The sequence below is a fragment of the Corvus moneduloides genome, chromosome 3 (assembly GCF_009650955.1).
Source record: "Corvus moneduloides isolate bCorMon1 chromosome 3, bCorMon1.pri, whole genome shotgun sequence".
Taxonomy (NCBI): Eukaryota; Metazoa; Chordata; class Aves; order Passeriformes; family Corvidae; genus Corvus; species Corvus moneduloides.
In genome coordinates this window covers 16,298,796-16,314,864 of record NC_045478.1, presented here as the reverse complement: position 1 = coordinate 16,314,864, position 16,069 = coordinate 16,298,796, and the positions used below count along the sequence as shown (strand labels likewise).

The window sequence follows — 16,069 nt, the reverse complement described above, 5'->3', positions numbered from 1 at the left end:
AGAATGCCATAGCAAGAGCTACAAAGTATTTTTAAGGGAAAAAAAAAGAGATTGAGAAAATATTTTTCACCATAGAGACTTCAGCAAGTTAAAGATTATGTAGACAAGGCAGAAAGCATTTTGCAAAGGTATAAAGACAGTTTTGTTCTGCTCATTTATACAGTTCCTTTGGTTGAGTACAAATTGGATGCAAGTAGTACCATAATCAAGTATTTCTAGTTTGGTCCTTGAGTGGGCAGAATACAACTGAAATCCAGATGATCCACATTTTTTTCATCAGGTAAGCCAGGATGACATACAGGGGAAAAACAAAGCAGTTTGCAAATGTCCCTATCTAGACTTCAGGTCTGAAAAATCTGCTGAGCTGCTTGTGATTGTTTGGAAAAAGTCTTAAGCCTAGATCAGCAAGAAGGTCTTTCCTTGCTGCATTGCTTCATGCCTGCCTGGGACAAGGTCCTGTGCAATTATTTCTGTACTCAGGATGTCTGAGGTGTGAATCTTAAGTGCCCTCCTCTGCAGACTCTTGAGAATATACTCTGTCAGACTATACTATGCACAGTCTCTTCATTCAGTTGTCTTTTAAGATGAGGTTCCCTTTTCAATAAACACATAGGTGTAAATTTACAGACAGGCATAGCATACACAGCCAAAAGAGAGAGAATGAAAGTATTAGTCAATCAGTATTAACAACCTTTGTTTTAATACTACAAATATCTGAAAGCATTTCTTTGTACATACCTTTCTGGAAGTCCACAGCCTATTTCCCAATCGAAGACAACATGTCACCCATGCAACAGCAATAAAGTTGTCACACCACCTTCAGCTGTAACTTGCAATCTGTCCAGATCCGATACTTCACTGAAAAAGAAAAGGTGCAGGCCCTAAATCTGGATAAATTGACTGGCAAAGGGCTGTGTACCAAAAGTTCAACTCACTTTTTTCTTGGCAAAAGCATTTAAATCCTCTAATGGGGATTTATGTCATTTTGTCTGGGTGCGTTTCCCACAGAGGCTTCAGAAATTAATCATGCTTCCTCCACAATCATGGAAACATCCCCAAGTTAGCATGAAATTACCTTTCAAATTTTTTTACCTCATTTTTTCCACCTGTCTCTCTTCTCCAAAATACCTGTACTGGCTGAAAATATCACATGCTTTATTTTACACCTATGGAGAATTGTGTCTGTGATCATCAACAATATTCTGCAAATGATTAGAACTGTAACATCTTCAACATTTCTTAAATTGTTTTACAGACTTGACTGTTGTTTGATCAGACTCACAGACACGTGTAAATTCAAAATCTTTAGAGATATTTCCTTATTTTGCAATTTCAAAGAGCTCCAGACTTGTAATTAATTTTAGAGGCAAATGACCAGCAATAAACTACTCCTTTATTTAATATTTTTTGCTATATTTCATGTTTCATTAGATGATGCAAAACACCTTGACAAACAGGAACTGAAAAATAAAATATTGAAGCAGGAACCTCTTTTTGTAAAGATGTCCGTTTAATGTATGCAAAATGAAAGATATTTTATAAAACCTATTAATAAAAATATTCCCAAGCTAAAACAAAGTTAGCTGCAGCTAACTCTGGTCTACTTTAAACAATGCTGGTTTCATAACTAATTATCTCACAATTACTAATATTTTTCCTTGATGAACTCTGTGCTGCCTCATCCTAATGAAAGTGCTGCAAGATAATACAGCAGTTACATGACAATGCAAATAGGACCCATTCAATTTGCACAAAAAAAGGTTGCAAGGAGCAATTAGCACTTCATTAATATGATATAAAATGCTAATTTGCTATATATCCCAAGTGACTCAAAACTCCTTTCCATCCATATGTGCAAATAATAGTTAATATGATGCAGTGTGTGTGAACCAGGTTCATGGTGCATTAGCTGGAATCCCTGTGTCAGTTTTCAGTACAATAGCTATTAGTTAATATGAACAGTAGTTCACACTTAACCTATGACAGCAGTGTTAAATGATAAAAGGATCTGTTGGCAGCAATATCTCATATTTCCACCCCTGTAAAGTTCTCCCTTCCTTGCTATCCAGGATGAAGTATTGGAAACTGACTTCTAATCTAATTTATAAAGCAGATTGAAATGAAGTGCTGGTAGCGCTCAGCTTGGCTGCTCAGCATTTTGAGAAGCAAGATCGTTCCTGGTGAATTGCACAGCTCAGGCATTCAAGCACTCACTGGCAGCTTCTAATGATCAAAGTATCTGACTTAAATAATTGATTTATTTATACCAGTAAAGAAGCTCCAGGGGGTTGCGAATATTATGAGATATAATCACACCACTAGGGAATTAGAGACATTCAGATGTGCCTTGTGCTTGCTAATGCCCTACGGGTGTGATTAGGATATCACACATCAAAGGAATTTGCTCTAAACTTTTTCATATAATAAATTAATAAAAATAATTTATTTAAATAATACCATTGATTTAACGGGACAGATCTGATGCAAGATGCAGTATGCAGGGAACTACAATGAAGTGTGTTGATCTAGGACACTACAGAAACCCTGACCATCTTCAGTTAACACTCAGGCACCAGCAGGATCCTCTAGCTAGAGGGTCCTTTACGAGGTATTAGCATCACCTCAAAGCTTACTGTCTGCAGTAAGCATTCCCAGAGATTTCAGTCAGTCTGCATTGTCTGGGATGGAGTAAAATGGTGCTCTTCAACAAATCCTCTCAAGAAGGAAAATGCTGTTTAACAGTGACACGCAAGGCAGTACAGCATTCTGGCACAGGCAGGCAAAGCAAGGGCTGCAATACCTCATGGAGAACCCAGGCTCTTCTGGCCAGATTGTGTATTGAGATATTTTAACATCTGCCTAAATGACTTATGTGGCTTGACCATTGCAAACTACAAGGATTTTACAGTCTTTAATGTACTCCTTACACCAGCATAAAAAAAAACATTAGGCAAATGTTCTTATTTCAGTTATAAGAAATTGAGTCACCCAAAGAAAAAATAACCTGCTCAAGGGCACACTGACAGTCTGGGCAGACCAGGAGATTAAATCTGTACTGACTTTTTGCAATATGCTTCAGAAAATTTCAGAAATACAACAGTTTTTCCGCAAGGATATTACAGCAACAGGCAATTAACATCATGTTATCTTTAACCTCGTGTGCTGTAAGGGAAGTATTTAGATGTTCCACTTTCAGAAGTACAATCCTTGTCTTTATCCCAGGACCCACAGGGAAGCATTTATGGCAGTGACAGGAAAAACAAAGGCATCTTTTTAGAGAAGAGTTGGGAAAAAACCCTGTAGATCCCTTAAGAGCTGTAGAAAGGCATGAAGACAGAAAGCAAAATTTGGGGGTAATTTGCGCCTCAGACAAACTAGTACTCCAGGTGCAAAACACGATTGCTGTCCTTGGATTGCAGAAACAATGAGCAAGTAAGACTCTTTGAACCCATGCCTTAACTTCCCTGGGGTCAGGCCTAGTCTGTTTTATATTGCTTTAGTGCCCTCCTAAGATGTTGCAAAAGAACTCCAGAACTGCAATGCTGTTTAAACAAGCCATGAAAGTTCTAAGTGAAGAAACCAACAGCAATTATAAATTCCTGCAAAAGCAACAGCTCTATCACTAAAATTAGAAAGGGAGAGGCATCAAGAGATTTGTTCATGCCTATGGGAAAAGCCTGAGACTGTGTTTGACTTCTCCACATTAAACCTTCATTCCCATCCTTGCATATGTGTTCTGATCTAGGAACAACAAGCATTGTGTGTGCTGGCTGGGCCCATTATCAACTTATGCCACAGAATGACATAGCCCTGGGCACATCACAAATCAGATGTCCATCAAGTGCTTTTATTGCAAGGATCATATCTGAAATCAACTTCAAATGCACACAAAATTCACTCTCTCTCTCTCTTAGAGAGTTCAAAAGAAACTCTCCTGTTTTGAAATTTCAGGATCTGAACTGAGCCCAGAGTCATGCAGTACACTGACTGTGCTACATGTAGCATGCTGTATTGAAAATAAATGTATACATTTTTTTAATGTTTATACCCTTTTTCCTTTCTTTACCTCATTTTTCCAACATGCACATAATAAATACAGCCTGTCCTACAGATACAGTTTCACTAAAGTGCACAAGAGGACTTTTTTATTTCCCAGCACTAAGGATCCAGCACTGTGCACTGCTTGGGCTGTGGCAGAGTTCAGCAAGGGTGCAGACCCCACATTTAGGTAGGGCTTAATCTGCCCATATGGTCTTGTATCATGGTGCGTACTTGCTTTGTACTGCTTATGTTTCTCATCTGTCTGGGTTCTCCCATGCCAATTTACCCTTGTAGAACTGAGTTGAATACAATTACCATGAGGAATCACGAAAACTCAGAAAGTCTTCCTATATAGGCCCACCTTTAAAAAAGTACAAAAAGTCTGTAAATCCCTAACATATCATCATTACAGACAGAGTCATGTCACCAACTTTGACCTCAATTTCAAATTCTTAGTTTTTTGTGTGACTGCCAACTACAGCTTCAACAGCTACCTGATCTGAGGGAGTCCAGTGCTGACTGGGAAATCTCAGATGTGATCCCAGTTTAGATTATAACCCTGTTTAATACTTCTGATCCTAGTGATATCCCAAAATGCATCCCACAGCACTGCTGCCTGTTAGTTAAAACTGAAAATACCAACAGTCTACCCTTGAAGCAGACTGTCAAGTTTACAAGCAGCTATTGGAGATCAAGGATTATTAACAACATCAGCTCTCAGAACTGAGGTTTTTTTTAAACAGTGTCTGTTTTGTTATCTATATCAGCCATGACCTGTGTGTTTTCTCAAGGATAACAACAGCTACACCACCTTGAGCAAACCAACTACTTAGGAGACCAGAGAAGTGAATCACCGAGATAGAGCTCACAGCAGAAAGCAGCCCCTGAGGCTCTCAGCAGTGAAAATACCTGATCGTGACTGGAGACAAAACTTAAATGCCAAGGAACAAAATAGTATTAAAAGCTGAAGCTTATCGATATATTAGAATTTTCCATGTTTGTTTATAACTGAAAATATTATTTATATCTATACAGGATTAAAAATCCTCTCTCTTTGTGTACAAAAGTGCTCTTTGCTTTAGCTCCAGTGATGGGTGTGCCGCATTTCTCAATACCAAACCTCAGTAGAACTATACCCAACATGGAGGGGCCCAGCGTCTACAATTAACATAACGAGAGCAGGCCGACCAGCAAACCACGACTGAAGTCAGAGGCAGGAAGGTAACTGCATGCCAGTACAGCTGTATGAACCACAGGATAAAAGGAATTCAACAGGAGCCTTCATGAGCAGGACCTGACCTTGAAGGCTTAGCTCTAGTGAATCAAGAATGGTGTTAACTAACACACGGCTCTTTGCACAAGCTGAGTCTCCAACTTGTCTCCATCCTCATCCTCCATTGCAGGAATTCAGTCTGAAGGTAACAGAGACCTGAATCATTCTGCCAAATCACGTCCAAATGGAAGACACAAAGTAAAAAAATAGTCAGGAACGAAACACATTGGGGCATAAGAAACCAAGAATAGACTCAGCAATGGCAGCGGGCTTTGTAACTTAAAAGCAGGGGGTAGTTCTCTAAGGAACAGCTGCAGAAAACCACTCTTCCTTAGCCTCTCTCACTGCATGAATTCAGTTAGAAGACTGTCCTTCATCCCAGTGGTTGTGTCCCAGGCATTGTGAAATATTAGTGCTGTCAGCATTTGCAGCTGTAGGAAGTCAGATATAAGCCCTAGTGCCACAGTATGCTGCTGGCAATGGAGCCTGGCAGCCCTACCACCAGCTAGGGCCTTCAGCACACAAAAAAAACCCCAATTAAATAAACCACAGACTTGGTGATCAACAAAAGACCTGCCTTCTCATTCTGTCTGGAAAGGAAATTCCCTCCTTTTGAGCTGGCTGTTAAAGTGCTACTCTTCTCTGAAAAACACCTGATGTGACATGACATCCACCCAAACCAGCAAAGCTCCTCAGCAAAAGTTTCCATTCTGGGACTTAAAGCAGATGACTGAATCCACACTAGCTCCCCTGCAATAGAGAGAAGATCAGCAGCTCTGAGGATGAGCAATATGACAGATGTAAGGGCAAACATGAGGCATCGCTGCTCAAAATTCTCTCTCTGGGTACTGACTTCCTGCTCTGGACAGCCCCTATTCACTGAAGGAGTAACCCTACCTTGCATGGCTGCCTTCTCTGTATTCCTCCTCCCCATTTTGGGGCCAGTGGGGCCTTCATTCTGAGTAGAGGTTTGCGAACTGAATAAACAAAATATTATTCATTGCGAGGCCAAATTCAGTCCTTGGTGTATTTTTGTAATGACACAGCCAAAACTATCCAGGGAGGAACCCAATGACATGTTTTCATATGAGGGAGAAAGAGCATTACTTTTCTTTTCAGGCCTTTATGTTGCTCCTGATAAAATCAGTAGGAAATTTGTCTTTGGTTTCAAAGAGAGCAGAAAGCTGCACTATAAATTTAAAACTGAGTTTTCAAGGTGTTGGGGGTTTTTTTAACTCCTGCCTTTTTCAATAAACTTGCAAAATGGGACAAGCTTCTTTGCCACCAATAAAAAACAAAAACAAACATAGAACTCATTACTCCTTAGCAGGCATTGTATCACAGAAGCACAGTTTCTTAAAGGGCATCACCCTTTCAATGGAGAACTGCAATGCTTTCTAGTAAAACGCCTAAATCTAACTCCTCATTACTTCAAGTTCCCCACCCCATGGCCAGCCTGACAGCCTTGGAGCCTGTGAAAGGACGAATGTAATGAGTATATATTAATGTTATATACTTTCCACAGTTCTTGTTCTGGTGTGACCAGATTTATGTATGGAGTAGCTTGAAAGTAATTCATCACGATTATACACAGCATTGACTTCAACATTTCTGCAGGTAGCACGGTCTCCAAACTCTCTTAGCCACGTCTGTATAAAGGAACTGAGAAGTGGCAGCACAATGTTCATTTGTTTGGTGGCAAGATTCAATTAAAACAACACAACAGGGTCTAAAAAAATACTAATATGTGAAAAAATGTGAAAGCGAGTTAAGAAAAACCTTCAAATATTCCCTTGTTCATGACAAGTTGTGTGGGCTGACAGCTTGTCCCAAAGGAGTGAGAGGTCTTAGAAAAAGCCCTGCTACCAAAGGACTGGCTGTTAAGGCAAATCCCCACCAGTCGGAGCCCTGAGGAGAGTGAAGCCCAGCTATTGATGGCCAAACACAGAGAAGACATTGTGAAGGAAATATGGGGGATGAGAATGGCAGTGGAGGAAACAAAATAGGGACTGCCTCCACACAGGGGAATAACAAACCTGTGAAAATAAGAAAGTGCTTTTTCACTAGACAGATTTTTAAGGAAGAAAGACATGTCCCATGGCTTTCGAAATACTGCCTGGGCCATCAGTGAACTGCATGCTACCACAGCTTGAGGCACGGGGGGAGACAAGGCAGGTTATTAAAAGTAAGCCAGAAATACAAGGAGAGTTCTTTTCAAGTAAGAATCAACTCAATTGCTGCTATCTTCAGAGGGGGCAAAATAAATAATAAGGTGACCTCAAGTATTGCTGACTTCTTATTTTCTTCCCAAGTTCTGCAACAGCCAGTGTTGTTCCCAGAGCACCGGCATCCTCAGGCCTTGTCACCAGAGCTCTCATTTGTCAGAGGACTGCAGTTCAATGAAATCATGTTTTAAAGCTTTGTTTTTCCACACACAGGATATAGCCATGAATGTAATGCAAACTGTCAGAAATAGTCATTTTAGACATCTCAGTTGGGAGTGGGTGAGAGAGAGGCAGAGGAGGCATGTAATGAAGTTAGGGTCTCTGAAACTGAGAGTAACTTCACAAAATGAGGGTTGTTGAAGGGAAGCAGAGCTCTCTTGTTGGTTTACGCTGCCTAGACCCATAACTGGATTATAATTGAAAATAATAATAATAGGCAGAGAGTTATTTAAAAGAACTTACAGGTAATTTTACATATTTGTAGTTCTCATATGTCACTACACCTCTCTTTGCAGTTACTCCTACAGCTGTCTCATGGCATACTGTACAGGAGTCCTGAAAGCCAAAATGCTATGCCCCAGGACACAGTCAGAGCAGCTAAAGCACCACAAAATCCCTCCTCCCAAGCCCCAGGTCTCACCAAAAGTCCCTAAGATATCTATACAGGCAATGCTGGTAAGTGATATGACTATAATGACTAAAGACAAAAGAAAACATTGAAGAACAATTCAACACTAAAAAAAGACACATACTTTCCTTATTAAATACTCTAATGTTGTATCTCTAAGTGCCTTGTTCAGCTCCTAAATTCTAATACATGCGCAGTGAGAGAACAAATCACGAGAGGCCTGCACATGAAAGAATATGTCCTATCTGTGAGATTGGATTTACTTCTCCAAAACTTTACTCCCCATGAACCTTCTTACATGAAATAAATGCACTAAGGGAGAGGAATCTCTTTGCAATGTCCATTCTTCACAATGAACTGCCTAACACGGAGGTTTTTCCCACAAAGTAAGCAGAGTATTCAGCTGTGGAAGTATAATTAAAAGACATCTGTGCAGTTCTTGGAGTCCTCAAAGAGAAGACGTGGCCAGCAAGACCCAGGACAGCCCATTAGCATCCTGGTTCTCTCATGACATGAACTTTCTTGCGTAGTCCATTGGAGTTGCCACTAAGAGCAGTATTTCATTTGTTTAAATTTGCATTAAGAACAGAAATACTTTGTTTCTTAGTAGGCAAAATCCTCCCAGCAATTACTTTACTAGATGATCATCTCTGCTTTCATTTTAAAAAATAAAAGGAGCTGTCTCTGGTGTGTGTGAAGAGCTTCAGGGACTACATGGAGCTGGCAACACTCAATCTACCAAAGAGGTTCAAGGCAGCTCACAGGCCTTAGACAATGCCAGCAGGGCACTCACAGGGAAGTGACAACAGAACAGCCACATGGCCCTGCAATATCTCAGACAGCCCTGCCCTTAGCCTCTGGTGGTCTCCAAAGAGTCTGTGAGAAGGGATACAGTCCCAACAAGCATTATTCCTTACTTTTCCCATATTCTACAGCTCTGCTCTGGGCCTGGTCATGTTGAAGTTCATCTCTCTGTTCACAATTAAACAGAATAAAATATTAGGTTTAGCATCAATAATGGCTAAGACCCTCACCTCCAAATCTCCCACCAAGCTGCACAGCCCTGAACATGATGACATCCCTCTCACTCACACAACAGGCCTTTGTCTTGAGACATGAGACAAAGCCAGGAACGGGACGTACCATGTGTTGCTTTAACATATTCAAAGTTTCTTTCAGAAGGTCACCTCCTGTGTTGGCAGTTCTGTGCTCAGGAACTTAACAGCAACAAAAAACACACAGCTTAGCTGAAGTGATGCTGGATGGGCCCTTCCATTGTGAAAACTACAAATTTGCAATACAGTGGTGCTTAGGAGCTGCATCCACAGGCCCCACAGCACTGTGGGCACCCTGTGAACTGTAATAAATGTGACAGAACAGATCATTAACTACCAGACCTATGACAAATCATTTCTTGTAAAGGCAGGATATACTTGTATCAAAAATGGGTGTGCTGCTTTTGAACAAATCACATGGACAGAGACAGCAGTGTTTCTGTTTGCAAAGGCCTCACACACCAAACTAACCTTACCTCCACAGAACTACCTCAGCTGACTACACAGCAAGCACCTTTGTTGATGCTGATACAAAAAAAAGTACATAAACATAGGGAGAGTTTGGGAATCCCAGACTCTCTTTCCCCAGCTCCCAGTTTCTACTCGACTAGTATTTTCATCTCAAAATCCTGGAGGAAGAGCTAGGGATTGAAAACATATTATCACCATTATAGCAACATTTGTGGAACTTGGATGTAAGTAGGAAAGCGGTCATAGGGAAGACTTTGGAGGAATTACTTGAAACTTGGTCTGTGTGCACCGCTGGAATGCTTAATGCTTCTCCAACAAAGTTCCAGTTTAGTTTTACAAGCATGGCAGCCTTTGCACATTAGCGCATGTTATGTGAAACATCACCCTGCTTTCCCAAAATAGCAGCCCTAATGAGTTTCGTGGTAGCTGTTCCACTGATCAAACATGGGTTTATGAGCAATACAAGGAACCAATAAGGTGCCTGTGCCCATGCATCAGCCCAACTACAGGCAAACTGCAGAACGGCTGCTGCCCGCACAGACACAGTTTGCTGGCTAATGAACAGGGAGACATGAATACAGTCACACTGCAGTTCATTAATCAGTTCCAATGAAGTAGTAACAACCTTGTGAAATTGTTCAACCAAATCTTTCAAAAACATAGTAATCTGGATACACCTTTTTATTGGAAAACAGAAGCTAAGACTCAGTGGTACACAGATGACAAAGGTTAAGCCTCTCTCCTCCAGCAGACGTACAAGAGATAGAATGAAAGAGACAAAAAGATAGAATGCTTTCTATGCTCTCCCTTCTTCCATTAAATGCACACAAGCCCCTCCAAAAGCCAGCAGTAAGCCTGGGCTCCACCTGAGGGCATCATCTTGACACAAGGACACACATCAGGTTTATATGCAGTACTGAATCCCTAAATGGGAATATTAGTACTTACCTTCTGTCCTTGAAAGCTCCTGTAACAGGGCACAGGAGCTGGGCAAAGCAATATTGCTCATCAGGAGATACCAATCACTGGTGTAACTGGAACTTCAAGAGCCTAAAGATAAATTTCTCTGGCAAAGTGGGTCATATTGCTTCGATGGAGGTATGAAAAGCAGTCAACGTACTATAATCCCAATTCCTAACATATGATCAGACACATACTAGTCTTCTATTCAAAACACCGCTATTTTGCCACCTGACAAGAAACACACTCACACAACCAGACAGAGAAGTGGAATGACAAAAAAGTCACCTTGGTTCACGACCAGGGTGAAGGCACATGGCCATAGCCAGGAACGCAACTAAGAGAGATCCTGATAATGACTACAGCAGAAACACTCCAAGCACACAGCTGTAAATCCAAGAGTCTTTACACCACAGAGTCCAACACACTGCCATCATACAAGGAAAGAGATTTTCACATATGACAATTGCACACGAAGGAGTGCCCCATCAAAATACCCAGGCAGTCTGCAAATCACTCCCCAGCTACAGCTGCAGGGCCTTTGAAGCACCAGGTTGCTGGCCTTGAGCTGGATGGATCGATTATACAGCCTAGGCTAGATATGACTGACAAGACTTAAATTGGGCAAACCTACCACAGAAAGACAAAGAAGTATTGCCTGTATTACATAGTACTTAAGCTCTACCCACCACCCAAAGAAGCTCAGCAAGGTGAGCTTCTGTGTTCCCATCAATTTCCCCCTACAATATCTATTTCCCAGGAGGCAGGAACTAGGCCTAGCTACAATAATCAGGTCCCAGCTCATAGGATCTTGCCCTCCTTTATGCACTGGGATCACATTTATGCAGGTATGCATTTGCTCAGCCTCTCACTATCACACATACAATTAAGTTCAGCTTCTTAAAGTTCTACCTGTAATTGGAGCCAGCTGCAACCTTTCTGACACACACTAATTGCCAGTAATGATTTAAGTGCAGTCAATTCACATGCTGCAATTGTTTTAAATAAAGGAATCCCTCGTACCTTTTCCCTGAGAAAAATCTGTTAATCTTTGCTGCTGACTTATCAAATCCTCCAGTCACCTGTTTGCCATCATTTTCATGAGCTGATAACGTGTTTATTAGAGCCATAATACGCAGGTGGAAGCATAAAGGTCTCATTTGGTGGAGTATGAATTCTGTCTCATACAGCTGTATGGAAAAGCTTGGTTTCACCCTTCAGCTGTGCCTCAGAAAAGAATAAGTTCCAAAATAGTATCTTTTATTCTTTTCAAATGGAATATTAGTTCTTTTAAGCTCAGTACACATCTCAAAATACCGTTTAGATGTGCATTACAGGTTGGTTTTTGTAAAGCTCCAGATATCATCGCTACCTATGGTAAATCTATCTAGCCTTAGTTAATTTCAGTTTAATTGTATTCTCCTTTTAATTATTTTTCATATTTAAAAACAAGTTCTACAAAATAATGAAATGTCATGTGAATTCTATGAGGCTGGTTTAAGAGTTCTTCCCACGCGCTATTTTAGTTTCCTGCAGAAGACCTGACCTGAGATATTGTAGACAATACAATTCTGGCAGAAAGAACCCAGTATCTCTTTGGAAGTTTTACATTCCTTTCTGTAGTGTTTGGGGGTTATGGTTGGGGTTTGGGGTTTTTTGGGGAGGTTAGATATTTTAGGGGTGGAAGTGTCTGATTGCTTTTTAAGACATGCTATGAAATTACTACCTTCTGTGCACCAAGTTTATCAGTGCACTTTTTCCACCACTGAGTTACTCAGAGTGGACAACCAGATAGCAAATGGATGTTCTGCTGCAGCTGAGTTCACTGGCCCTTTGGCTGGCTTATGTGTCTGTTGTACTGAATGCCCTCAGCTCCTGGGGCAGTATATACTAAACCCCAGGCTTAAACAGGGTCTAACCCAGGTATCTGCCATCTCCAGAAAGAACATTCATAACCCTCGCCTCACCTGTGAGATTATGCAGGAGAAAAAAAAAATGTATGGACCAGAATTCAAGTGAGGATGTTCTGCCAAATATTTTTAACTATATAAAAGAGAAGAGAAATAAGTAAAAAAAGAAAAGTACTGACCAGACACTCTAGGAATCAAGGCAGATTTTTCAGGTGAAAAAATAAGCCTGAATCCAAAGAGAAAATATGTAAGAAAGAAAAAGACTGTAAACAAGAAGAAAAGTAAAAACTTAAATTATGTTTGGGACAAACTTTCCAACTACAAGAGGAATTTCATCTGAGTTAGGATTCCTTGACTTGGCTCCTGAAAATATAAAGAAGGGGTCTAATTCTAGGACAGTATATGGCTTACTATAAAACAAATCTAGCATATAATAATTTCCTTCCACTATTCCCATGACTTGTGGCACAGGCCCAACACCTCTTCCATGATTCACATCCAAGCCTCCCAGGAGAGATGTGATGGCCAGATTGTTAGTTTTAGTGTATGAGTAGTTTGGGTGAAATGACAAATGCTAGCATTCAGTCACACTGTGGAGAAGAGACGACCACAGTTATGAGCAAAGGGCAGAGCTCCACTGGCAGATTATTATTAGCATCCTGAATATGCGTAAAAATGTGGTTTTTTAAGGTAAATAACATTTTCCTACCTAACTGGCCAGTCCTCAGGGACAATTTGTTAGTCATTCCACAGCATGGGCCAATTCCTCTTTTCCAGAGGGGGGAACAGAATGTCTCAGCAGATCCAATAGTCTACCAGGCTGATGTTCTGAGGCGCCTTACAACTCCTAAAGTCTGCTTCTATCCCCAGTAATCTCCTGAATCTGCATCTTACACAAACTCTGAGCCAGTGCTGACCATGCCCAGACTAACACCTCCTGGAATAGCCTTCCCTACTGCTGAAAACCTTGCCAGAGTAAATAAAGTACCAGTTTGCTGATGCAGTCTATTCCAGAATTCCTCCTAGCTTTAACCTTTCCAAATAGTCCCTAAATGTAAAATACAGTTAATCTATGTCTCTGACTCATCAGATTATGCATTCCAAATTTTATGTTTGTTGTTAATTACCCCTTTTTTTTTCCTGTTTGCAGATTAATCACAGATCAATCCATCAAAACGTGCAGAGAAACAAGTCCCAGCCTCATAGTCTTTGCTCACAACTCATTGCTCCCAATACAAGACTGATCATTTCTACCACATGTTATTTCCTCCTTGTCCCTGACTATTTGGCTGAAATTCTTGAATTGAGGAGAATATTGATAAGTATCCAATAATGTATGCACCTTTGAAGCATTACAGAAAATAAAAGGCATTATTACTAAAATTTGTGAGCATTCCAGATTCACCAGTTTTTCTAAAAATATATCTCAGATATCCCAGTATTAGCAGACAAAAAAGAATTGGAGAATACAAAGAAAAAAATAATGAAGAAAGAAATGGAAAAAACCTTGCAACATTTGACTGTAAAAGCTATCATTAGAGAGATCATATTATGCAGTTAGTTCTATCTAACCACCTCACCTAAAACCTGTGGCAGTTAGAGATAATTCAGCAGCGGAAAGGAGAAAGGCAGAGGTCTGCCTCAAAGGGCCAGCAACATCCTTTTTTTTCTCTCAGAGCAGTTCTACTTCTATGTGTGGTGTCCCACATGCCCATTGGACCAAGAGCTCTAAGTGGGAGCACCAGGCCAGTTATTCCTGTTTTTGAAAGGGAAGTGAGAGGAGAGGCAGGAGGAGGCAAAAATGGTGGTGACTGCTGGAGAAGCAGAATTTGAAGATCAAGATTTCCCGACTGAGATTAGAAGAAAAGATGACTGAAAAAACAACTACGTCTCCTTGGATATTTTCCGACACTTCCCAAAATGTATCTGAACAGCACTGGTCTTATCAGATAGAGGAGCTGAGAGATGGAGGTGAGCCAGCTGACAGCCATGTGAGCAGAGGGCAAGGGACAGGCATCATGAAAGCTCAGGCTACTGCAGAGCAGGGGAAAGCATATGCTGCTATTTCCCAGGCAGCCCCTTAAGCATGGAGAAAGGAGAGGAATACCACAGAAACAAAGCAGGCCATGCCTGAACCCCTGGGTGATAAACATTTAAGGACAGGGTAGAAAAGAACTGCTTAGAGCCATTACAAACCCAGCACTGCTGAGTTCAGCCTAGGCCAAGGCACGCCAGCCCGGCTTGCCAAACTTGGAAGTGGCTCCCTACAAACCTAAGCAGCCTCTTACCTTCCTATCTGATTGGCTCTTAATGCAGTTCCTCCATCTCCCACGTGTGAACAGTTGTAATGTTATGTTCTTACTTGCTATAGGATACCAGAGCTGTAATAGCAGTGGAAAAAGGCTGGAGAGAAATCAGGACAAGAACCTAGGATTAAAAAAAAAGGCCTGGTTAATTGTCATTAATAAAAAAACCTAAACAGAGTTGCAAGCTTCTGTATTTATCATGTGAACTTGCCTTGAAAACAAACAACCACTAGTCCCCTGAGGACTTTTCCAACAGTCACTGAAGATATCTAATGAGGCAATATTTAAGAGACCTAATTATAAGAAAAAATAAACCTTGATAACCATCTTATCCCACATACGGCTCATATATGACTCAGAGTTTATTTTAATAATCCTCTCAGGTTAACACAGCACAGTCCAAGCTACACTGTAGCAATGCAGCTACCAAGAGATCATGAAGAGGAGCTGGGAAGTCACTCACAACAGGATGCCTGACCAAACAGAGGTGAAAGACCTCTATGTGCTACGAAGGGCTGCAAATAGCAGCCTTGAGAAAGCAGGGCTTTGCATTGCAAACTCATATCATTATATCAATTTTGGCCACTTCGCTCTGATCACCTGTGTCAACAAGGCATTTCCTCTGTTCTGTACCTTGAGCCACATGCTGCACCTGCCCTTGAAGGAGGAGTTATTGGATTAACCCAGCTTCCTCTTATCTGTGTTTACTCACCAAAATTACTCTGCAGAGAAAACTCCCTGAATCAGTCCCAGACCTGCAGTTTCACTTATATGCAAAATCTCAGATGAAGCATTAAACGTGCAGAAAAAAAATTAGAAAAAAATTACCTCATTGTGAGTAACCACCACAAGCCAAGCTGGGTGAAGTCACTGGGGATTTTTCTTTCCAGCACGCCCACACCGCTGGGACTCTTTCAGAGGGACAGACACCTGCAGTGCTGCTGGGCAAAGGCAAACCTTTTTTCCCCACTTTCCCTGAACTGGGGGAGAAGAAAATGGGTAACTACCAGAACAGACAAGGAAACAGGTTCAGACACGTTACTTTTGCTGCTTGTGTTGGGCCAATAACACACAAAAAAAAAAGGTGGAGTCATAAGGAATTCTGCTTGCTAATACTAGTGCTGGCTTTGCTCCAAACCCATGACCCTTACAACATGTCACTTAGGATTGCTGGGCAAGCTGCTAGAGTCACTGAAGCAA

General features: G+C 41.0%; 1 long non-coding RNA gene across 1 annotated transcript in view; it reads right to left on the bottom strand.

The window, feature by feature from the left end:
• LOC116441965 overlaps positions 1 to 16,069 on the bottom strand; it is a 401,148-nt gene that overhangs the window by 368,009 nt on the left and 17,070 nt on the right. Inside the window, exons 3-5 of the long non-coding RNA XR_004239313.1 lie at positions 15,698 to 15,849; positions 14,852 to 14,990; positions 739 to 858 (exon numbers count right to left, since the gene is read on the bottom strand). This is a non-coding gene — a long non-coding RNA (uncharacterized LOC116441965). The remainder of the gene's footprint in view (positions 1 to 738; positions 859 to 14,851; positions 14,991 to 15,697; positions 15,850 to 16,069) is intronic.